General features: G+C 44.2%; 1 non-coding gene across 1 annotated transcript; it reads right to left on the bottom strand.

Annotated features, from left to right (window-relative positions):
• Positions 1-2821: 2821 nt before the first annotated feature.
• LOC120267649 lies at positions 2822-2928 on the bottom strand. Its single transcript, XR_005538516.1, has one exon. It is a non-coding gene; the product is annotated as a small nucleolar RNA R71 (small nucleolar RNA).
• Between the last annotated feature and the right edge of the window lie 7877 nt (positions 2929-10805).

The raw sequence follows: 10805 nt of genomic DNA, 5'->3' as shown, positions 1-10805 counted from the left end.
GCCATTGCGTTTTGGCACTTGGCCATGTGAGCTTCACAACCTGTTGGAACATTACTCCCAAGGATTTAGCTCCATCAAATGCAACAGTAGGGGTCAGGGAAGTATTATTTTGATTGCTTCTCCCATATTTGTTCTTGATTGATATACATTATGTGTGAGCTTGCATGTGTATGCTGGGGACAATGTACATCTTAAGTGTGTGGTGGGGGGTGGGAGGAGTTTCATAGTGCACACATCTCTTTTATATTAATTTTGATTGATATACATGCTCACATAGCTGATAAGTGCTTGTGTGATAAGAATAAGAAGTGTTCTTTCCTTGTGTTGAGCATTAATTTTCTCGGGTTTTAACGCTAATATGTGTGTATTTATGTTACTTTCATGCAGGTAGGGTTGTGAGGCTGATTATGAGAGAAACATGCCAATGTGGGTCATAGTGCACCAATTTGGAGGAAATCTTGCTAAGGTGCAAACGCGAAGACATAGGTCGGGTTTGAGATGCGGGCATGGGTGCCAACCTCCACGTATTCGAGTTAGCACAACTATTTGGACGGGCACATGGGCATTCACATTCAAGCATTCTGACTTGTGCATATAGAACAAGATCTCAACCAACATGTCCATTACTGAAGAAGCAAAGCAATCCACGACGTAAATATGTGCCCGGTTGCATTACCTCGATGAAAGCAAGGATTCGGGAGTATTTTGGACCAGTACTGTAGTAGGGCACTGTAGCAAAAATGTAGCAAAAATACTATAGTAGCACTGTTCACAACCGTCGGAGAAAACAGGAAAATAGAGAATCCACACAGGCATATGGAAATTCCGCACACCTATGTGCAAAATTCATAGGGGTGCCCAAACGGGCGTGTGGATTCCCGATTCCAGCCCTTTAAAAGCCGATTTTAGCCCCGATTTCAGCATTCTTTTCTCCATCTTTTTCCTAACTTGAGAGAGTGCGGCGGTTAGGGTTCGATAGGTGTTGGATAGGCTTTGGAGAAGTTCTACGGCAACAACATCGCGTGCCATTCGGAAGAAGGTTAGTGGGAGAGCTTTCGTCGGCACTGATCCGGCGAGGTGTATCCTAGGCTAGACAAAGGGACCCTTGCGACGAGTAGAGGACTCTCTACAAGACCATCGCTACTACTAACGAGGGGGTTTCCTATGGATGCTTTGTTTTTACATTTGATTTCATTGATTGTATCTAGCTCCGTGGAGAGCTAAGCCCATATTGGGTACTTGGGTATTTGTGAACCCTAGGATGTTTTTGTTTCATTGAATTCCTTTATTATGCTTTCAATTAATTGATGTTTTTTTGAGTTCCAATCTTGGAGACTTGATTGTATGAATACTCCCCTAGAGTGACACTAGAGTTGAGAGTTCTTGTTGGTAACTCTTGTAAGTGAGTGACACACCATGAGAGTTAGACAAAGCTAGATTGGAGAGGGTTGAGAGGGTGAGTCGAGAGGTAGCGGAGCGTCCTCTTTCCCCTCCTGTGTGATCTATCCTACCTCTATGTTCCAAGAGTTCTTTGCGGCCATAGTAGAGTGAATGGACTAAGGGAAGACCTTCCGCTGGGGCTTAGTTGTGAGTACAACGGAGTGAAGCTTTGAAGTGATTTTAGCACCTAGGGCTTAATTGTGGTTCGGGATCTTCCACCTGCACCAAAGGGGTAGATCTGTACACAGGAATAGGGTTTATCACTTGGAGTCCCTAGATCTCATTGCAATTCTATGTGAGTGCTAGGTTTAGAGGTTATTTAATCTCTCCTCCGGGACATGTATAAAGTTATGCATGGTTGACTTTAGATTTGGGATCTTATAATTAAGGATATCCACGACTCATAGTTGCATCAATTAGGAAGTATAATAGAGGGTTATTGCACATGAAATGATTGTACTAGGTGGATCAATATTCAGGTACCCCATCGTTATTGATTGTCTTACTTTCTTCTTTACTTGTGCTCTCGATCTTATTGCTTTTATTTTCGTTATTTCATATTTTGTCACACATATCACTATTCATCTTCTACAGTAATTAAGAAACAACTTAAGCGTCCTTATTCCCTACTCTCTATGGATACGATACCCACTAATCTCGGCTTATTACTTCGACACCCGAGCAGTTGCCGTTTACACGTGTATACGGACGTGTCAAGTTTTTTGCGCCGTTCCCGTGGAGTAGTCTTTTAAAGATACTTTGCACTTTGTTTTCTTAGCTATTCATTCATTCTATTTCATATCTTCTTTTCTGTCATCGTTATGATTTTGTTTTTTTTCTTTTGGTGCAGCTCTAGGTTATGAGCTGAGGGAACCCTTCGATATTGATTAAAGGAGATCCCGAGCTTGAACGTACACTTAGAAGAAAAGAGAAAGAACCTGTGCAAGAACAGTCTAATCTAGCTGATTTGGCAGTAGAAGAATCTGAAAGCATTACAGAACAGAATGAGCAACAGCGGACATTATCCGATTATGCCAGACATTCAGTATTGTGGACACAATCGAGCATTGTGCGTCCCCCGATTACAGCTCAGAACTTCAAGCAGAAGGCAGCATTCATCCATATGTTGCGGCAATCCACACAGTTCAATGGTTTGGCCGATGAGGATCTAAACAGTCATATAGAGAACTTTCTCGAGGTGTGTGATATGCTTAAGATAAATGGGGTAACGGATGATGCCATCAAGTTGAGAGCCTTCCTATTTTCGTTAAAAGGGAGAGCGAAGCAGTGGCTACACTCATTACCTTGAGCATCAATTACCACATGGGAGGAGATAGTAGAAGCTTTTCTTGCCCGATATTTCCCTCATGGAAAATCTTCAAAGCTTAAGAATGATACCTCATCCTTTGTACAGTTGAAATTGGAGTCTCTATTTGAGACGTGGGAAAGGTTCAAGGAGCTCCTGAGAAAGTGCCTGCAACACAGATTCCTGCAGTGGATGATTGTTTAGACCTTTTACAACGGTTTAAATCCGAGTACAAGGCAACTCTTGGATGCGGTAGTAGGAGGTACATTAGGTAGCAAGACCCCCAATGAGGCCCATCAATTAATTGAAGAAATGGGGTTAAACAACTACCAATGGAATGCTAGGGAGAAGAAAAAGGTGGCCGGTCTCCATGAGATAGATACAGTGACTTCGTTGGCGGCTCAAGTGGAATCATTGAGTAAGAAGTTAGATCTTCAAACTTCAAATAGAGTGCCAGCCGTGATTACTTGCACCCGTTGTCGTGGAGGACATGCTCCCTCTGATTGCCCGATATCTATTGATGATGCATCTTTGGTTGAGAACGTCAATTTTGTGGGTAATGGCATGAGGAATTAAGGAAACCCATATAGCAATACCTACAATCTAGGTTGGAAGAGTCATCCCAATTTCTCGTGGGGCAACCAAGGTCCACAAAAAGCCATAGAGCCACCGATTTTCCAACAACAACAACAAGCCCCAAACATGGAGAACCGAGTTTCAGGTTTGGAGACCCAAATGAACGATTTGGATAATGCCTTAACTAGGTTTGTATAATTATCTGATACAAGGTTCCAATCAGTTGAGGCTATACTTCGCAACCACACATCCTTTTTATATAATCTTGAAAATCAAGTAGGCCAGATTGCAAAGTCCTTATCTGAAAGGCCACAAGGAAGCTTGCCGAATAACACCAAGACCAACCCTAGAGAGCATGTGAAGGTGATCACTTTGAGAAGTGGTCATGAGATTGAGGGTAAGCTTCTGAGCCAGAAGCCAAATGAAGATGCACCCGAGGTTATAGATGTTGAGAAGGGAGCAAGCAAAGAGAAGGAGGTAGTACCCCCACCTTTGAAGCCAAGAATCCCTTATCCCTCTAAATTAAAGAATGACCAAGGGGATGAACAGTACAAGAAGTTCCTCATCTTGTTCAAACAACTCCACATCAATATTCCTTTTGTTGAGGCATTGGCTCAAATGCCTAAGTATGCAAAATTCTTGAAAGACTTGTTGACCAACACGAGGAAGTTAGAGGAGAGTGCTTCAGTGATTTTAAATGCATCTTGCTTGGTAGTTTTGCAAAAGAATATGGCTAACAAGAAGAAAGACCCGGGATGCTTCATCATTCCATGTAGCATTGGCAATTTAGGTGAAGAAATGGTATTGGCGGACTGAGGGGCCAGTATCAATGTCATGCCATACACTTTCTTTCAAAAGCTAGGCTTGGGTGAGCCTAGGCCTACTCGGATGACTTTGTAATTAGCGGATCGAACGGTGAGACATCCGAGGGGCATCATTGAAGACGTGCCTGCCAAGGTGGACAAGTACATTTTTCCGATTGACTTCGTAGTGCTAGACGTCGATGAGGATCCGGATGTACGCTTGATACTTGGGAGGCCGTTTTTGCGGACTTCCAAGGAATTGATTGACATGGACGGTGGAGAGCTAACTTTGAGAGTTGGAGATGACAAGCTCACATACCGCCTTGCTGAAGCCATGCGGTATTCTCTTGATTTCAATGATACTTTGTATTTTCTAGATGCTACTGATGAGATTTTTGATGAGTACATGTAGGAAATGTTCAATCCGGATCCATACGAGGGCCTGTTCGACCAAGAGGAGGATAATAAAGAAGTAATGATGCTTGGTTCGACGGAAGGAGTACCATCTGCCCCGGGGGTCTTGTAGAACGGGCTCTGGAAGATGAAGAGAGCTAGGAGACGCCACCGGAAATGCTCTAAGGCTGTTGGAGATGTGCGTGAACCGAAGAAGTTTTATAAACCATTGCTAGGTGGTCCTAAGACTGATAATTCCCCCTCTACCTTCAAGAGACTTTGCTCATCATGTTTCCAAGCCATGGGTAAGAGGGCAACCTTCATCTATGATCCCCCGTGAGGTATGACAAGGTACGTCAAGCTAAGTGATGTTAAACAAGCGCTTCTTGGGAGGCAACCCAAGTGTTTACTGTTTTCGTAGTTTAGTAGTTTAGTGTGTGCATGAATAAAGTGTTGAGTGTTGGTGTCTTGATTTTTATATATTTCTTCTGTGATTTTATTGGGGGTTTTCAAGTTCATCTTGTGTTTTCATGTGAATTTGGCAAAGTTTTGGTTGTTTGAGCTACTTCTCATGTTTTTTACTGGTATAAATTTCATATTGGGGCAGGCTCTGAGTGTGTAAACATGTTCAGAAATTTTCTACAGAGCTTGCAGAATTTTCTAAGGCATCCAGAGAAAACGTACGGGCGTGTTAAATTTACACACGCCCGTGTATTTGCATTGCGAGCTCATCTAGAGAAGGCACAGGGGCATGGACTCGCCCCTGTGAATGACCGTGTGATTCTTACACGTCGGTGGTTAATTTCCGCACGGGCGTGTGAATTCCTGCAGAGATTGGCGGTTTATCCCGATAGCACAAAGGGGCGTGGACTCGCCCCTGTGGCGACCTTGTGAAAATCACACCGGCGTGGGTAATTTCCGCACGACCGTGCGAATCTCTGCAGAGGAGCTCTCTCCATCCCGTGAAGACACAGGGGCGTGCGCTTGCCCTATGAGTTGAGCTTGTGAATGCCCACGCAAGTGCGGAATTTCCATCCGGGTGTGTGAAACACTTAGTGATTCTTCTCGGGTGGACAGAGAAGCCACAGGGGCGTGCGACAGCCCCTGTGGGTCGGGCGCACATGTGTGGGTATTTTCCACACACCCATGTTTTTGAGTTCAGAGATAGTGAGTGTTTTCTCGAGAGTACAAAGGGGCATACATCTGCCCCTGTGAGGCTTTCTTGTGGATACGCACGGGCGTGGGTAATTTCCGCACGCCCGTGCAGATGTACAGAACTCCAAGAGGCGCGAGTCCTTTTAAAAGGATTATCGTTTCTCTTCACCCTCATATCCTCCATTTGTCTGAGAGCACTCCTACATTGTTTCCCGACCTTGTATCACTAATTTCGAAGGATTTTGCTTGGTTTTCCGGCCGTTTTCAAAGCTTTCTCATCTCAACTTGACGTTAAGCCCTATCTTTGATTTCCTTCGCAAATTCATGATTTTCATCAATGAAACTAGTCAATAATGCTTTGTTTCTTCAATTAGAATGATTATTTAAATTTAGAACAAAGTAAAAGCGTTATAATGGTGCATTTGTGGAGTTTGAAGCATGGCCGTGTGTTTGTTCACAGCCTGTTGATCCACACGGGCGTGCGGAAATTCCGCATGATCATATGGATTTCTGCAGCAATGTTTAATTAACTTATTTGATCGATTCTCTTTCAATTTTTGCAGACTATGGTACCCAGGTCAAAGAAGCAAGCTAATAAGTGACCGCGAGAGTCGTCTCCTGAGTCTGAGAGCATGAGATTCACTATCCCGAGCATTAAGCTCGTTTTGAGTGCCTATCGAGACTTCGGTTCGGACAGACTCGGTTCTTGGCCACGAGTATATTAAGAGATTGACAACAAGGGGATGAGTTCACCGATGAGGTCGAGGATCTCGTTTGAGTGGGTGGTTGGAGGCAGTTATTGTCAATTAGAGAGCCAGCCATCCAAAAGCTTTCACTGGAGGTTCTGTCATCATTCGAGTTTGAAAGATCCTATGCGAGATTCGACGACATCGACGTAGTTCAGTTCAGAGCGCTTGGACATCACTATAGTCTGAGTATCACTTAGTTTTCAGTTTGGCTCGACTTGTACGAGGAGGCATTTACAGACACTGAGGAGTACTCTCAGTTACCAATAGATTATCTTAGAGTTCTGACCCCACAGAGAGCTTATAGAGTATTATGTGGTCAGGGCCAGTATGAGCCGGGGTTGTCCAAGGCCACGTGCCTTTCCCGACCTGCATAACAATATCTACATGCCATCATGAGCAGGTCAGTGAATGGTTGTGGTGATAGCACTGGCGTTCTAAGCCGGCTAGAGCTTCTGTACTAGTATTTGATGATGCAGCGCATACCGATCCATCTAGGGCACATTGTCGGTGAGTATATTAGACATCTAAGCCAGTATGCCAGATTGGGAGCGATCTTCTCGGGTCCATACCTTACGAGATTATCTCTAGGTATGGGTCACTTGGGCGCGATTCACTGGGCCGAGAAGACGAATATACCTGCGTCCCTGAGCCTGGAGACGATGAGATTGATGGCCATGGTTTGTAGGGCTCGTACAGGGGTTTATGCTCTAGTTCTACCGACACCAGAGATAGCCGAGGAGGAGGGTGATGATGCCGAGGCTTCCCAGCCTACCCCCAAGCCTCAGTCAGCACCTATGGATACTGAGGCACCTCCGGTGACAGAGGACCCACCCCCCGTGCGCATGATTTCACCATCTCGAGCCTAGGATATCTTTGAGAGGCTCGAGAGCGCTGTGGGGGTGATACGGACAGAGGTAGCAGAACCCCGAGCAGAGATTGCCGATATTAGGGCTGCGCATGTCGCACAATGTACAGAGTTCATGGCACATTTTGACACATTACAACAGATCTTAGAGCGAGATGTCAGCTCATCATTTGTCCTACTGCCAAACCCGATGACCCACTCTGTTCCTCCGGCACCTTCATCCCCTATTCCGGAACCTGATGACCCACCATGTACTTTATCACCAACAGCAGCAGGGCCAGAGGGCGACATCGACACTTGATTTTATTTTCCTCATCTTTTACTTTTGCATTTTATTTTGAACTTGTTTACTTAGAAAGGACTTTCTTTCTTAGTTTATTTTGTATCTCGAGTTGTATTCATTGTCTTATCTTTTATATACTCGAGTTAATTTTGTTTTTATTGAGCTTCACTGAACCCCCTCGTGTATGCATCCAGATGGGCTTGCCATCATGGGAATTGAGACTTTGTCATAGGCAAGGCCAAGATGTTTCGACACTTGCCTGTGTGAGTTTCACAACCCGTTGGAACAACACTCCCAAGGACTTAGCTCCATCAAATGCAACACTAGGAGTCAGGGGAGTATTGTTTTGATTGCTTCTCCCACATCTGAATTTAATTGATTTTACATTATGAATGAGCTTTGCATGTGTACATTGGGGACAATGTACAACTTAAGTGTGGGGGAGTTCCATGGTGCAAGCATCTACGGTATAGACGTGTGCCAGTTTCTATTGCCTCGATGAAAAGTGTGGATTCGGGAGTTTTTTTTGCGGAGTATTGAGGAGATAATGTAGAAAATCACTAAAGCAAATAGTGTTCATAGCCCATTGAAAATCAGAAATCCAGAGAATCCACACAGGCTTGTGGAAATTACCCATGCCCGTGTGGATGCCTGATTCAAGCCCTATTTTAGCAGTGATTCAACCCGATTTAGGCATCCTTCTTTGAATCTTTTCTCCATCTTTTGAGAGGCTTGCGACTACAGTTTAGAGGGGCTTTTTCAAGGCTTTTGGAGTGGTTCTATGGCATTGACACCTTGTGATAAGTGCTTGTACGATATGAATGCGAAGCATTCTTTCCTTATGTTGAACATTACTTTTCTCGGGTTTTTACACTAATATGTGTGTTTTTATGTTACTTTTATGCAGGTAGGGCTGTGAGGCCAAGTATGAAGGAAAGAAGCCAATGGGGATCACAATGGACCCATTTTGGAGGAAATCTTGCTAAGGTTCAAACGCGAAGACATAGGTCGGATGTGAGATGCTAGAGTGTGTGCCAACCTCCTCGTATTCGAGTTTGGCACATCAATTTGAGGGGCACAAAGGCGAGTACACTTTCGAGCATTCCGACTTATGCACATAGAACAAGAGCTGCACCAACTTGCCTATCATTGAAGAAGCAAGTGATCCACGACGTGAACGTGTCGCCGTTTGTGTTACTCTGATTAAAGTATGGATTCGGGAAGCTATTCAGGCCGGATAATGTAGCAGAGCAATGTAGCAACACCGCAGCAAGTACTGTAGCAGCACTGTTCACAGCCGCCCGAGAAAACAGGAGTTCAGAGAATCCACACGGGCGTTTGGAAATTATCCATGCCAGTGTGGAAATTCCGCACGGGTGCGTGAGGCATCCACGCCCATGTAGTCGCTCGATTCTAGCCCTATTTAAAGCCGAATCAGCCCCAATTTTAGTATTATTTTCTCCATCTTTTCCCCAACTTGAGAGAGGGCTTCGGCTAGGGTTTTGAGGGGTATTGGCTAAGGTTTTGGAGAGGTTCTACGGCTCCGACATCGCGCGTCATTTGGAAGAAGGTTATTGGGAGAGCTTTCGTCAGCACCGATCCGACGAGGTGTATCCTAGGCCGGACAAAGGATCCCTTGTGACGAGTAGAGGACTCTCCACAAGACCATTGACACGACTATCGAAGGGGTTTCTTTATAGATTCATTGCTTTTACATTCTATTTCTTTGATTGTACTTAGCTCCATGGAGAGCTAAACCCCTAGTGGGTACTTGGGTATTTGTGAACCCTAGGATGTATTCGTTTCATTGAATCTCTTTATTATGCTTTCAATAAATTGATGTTTATTGTGAGTTCCAAACTTGAATGCTTGATTGTATGAACATTTCCCCTAGAGTGGCACTAGGGTTGAGAGTTCTTGTTGGTAACCTTGTGAGTGAGTGACATACCACGAGCGTTAGACAAAGCTAGGTTGAAGAGGGTTGAGAGTGTGAGTCGAGAGGTATAGGAGCATCCTCTTTCCCCTCTGATGTGATAGATTCTACCTCCATTCCTCGAGTTTTTTGCGGCTATAACAGAGTGAATGATCTAAGGGATGAACCTCCACTGGGGCTTACTTGCGCGTGCGATGGAGTGATGTGTTGAGGTGATCTTAGTATCTAGGGCTTAATCGTGGTTAGGGACCTTCCACTTGGACCAAAGGGTTATGTCTATAATTAGAAAGAGATTTATCACATGGAATCCCTAGAGCTCATTGCAACTCTATGAGAGTGCGAGGTTGAGAGGTTATCTAATCTCTCCTCCGGGACATGTTTAGAATTAGGCATAGTTGACCTTAGATTTGGGATTATGTAATTAAGGATTTCCACGACTCACCATTGCATTGATTAGAAAAAATAATAGAGGGTTCTTGCACTTGAAACAATTATCCTAGGTGGCGCATTATCCGAGTACCCCATCTTTATCGATTGCTTTACCTCCTCCTTTACTCGTGCTCTCTTACTTGTTGCTTTTACTTTTGAGGATTGAATCTTTGTCACAATTATCATCATTGATCTTTCACATAGCTAAGAATCAAATTAAGTATTTTTATTCTCTATTCCCTGTGGATTCGATATCCGCTCATCCGGGATTATTACTTCGACAAACCCGTGCACTTGCGGGATATACGCAAGGGGACCTTGTCAAGTTTTTGGCGCCGTTGCCGAGGAATAGGTGTTTAGAGATACTTTGTACTTTGTTTTCTTAGCTATTTCACCATACATTCTATTTCATATCATCATTCTGATTTCTTTTTCTTTCTTTTTTGTTGCAGCTTCAGGTTATGACCCGAGGGAATCCCTCAACATTGATTGAAGGAGATCCTGAGCTTGAACGTACACTTAGAAGAAAAGGGAAAGAGCCTGTACAAGAATAGTCTAATCCAGCTGATTTGGAGGTGGAAGAATCTGAAAACATGGCAGAGCAGAATGAGCAACAGCAAACATTATCCGATTATGCCAGACTTCAGTGTTGGGAACATTATCCGGTTTGCCCGATGAGGATCCAAATAGTCATATAGAGAGCTTTCTCGAGGTGTGTGATATGCTGAAGATAAATGGGGTGACGGATGATGCCATCAAATTGAGAGCCTTCCCATTTTCCCTAAAGGCGAGAGCGAAGCAGCGTCAATTACTACTTGGGAGGAGATGGTGGAAGCTTTTCTAGCCCGTTATTTCCCTCCCGGAAAATAAGCA

Source organism: Dioscorea cayenensis, chromosome 1, assembly GCF_009730915.1.
Source record: "Dioscorea cayenensis subsp. rotundata cultivar TDr96_F1 chromosome 1, TDr96_F1_v2_PseudoChromosome.rev07_lg8_w22 25.fasta, whole genome shotgun sequence".
In the NCBI taxonomy this organism is placed as follows: Eukaryota; Viridiplantae; Streptophyta; class Magnoliopsida; order Dioscoreales; family Dioscoreaceae; genus Dioscorea; species Dioscorea cayenensis.
The sequence above is the reverse complement of the archived record's forward strand: the minus strand, read 5'-3'. Positions and strand labels throughout refer to the sequence as shown.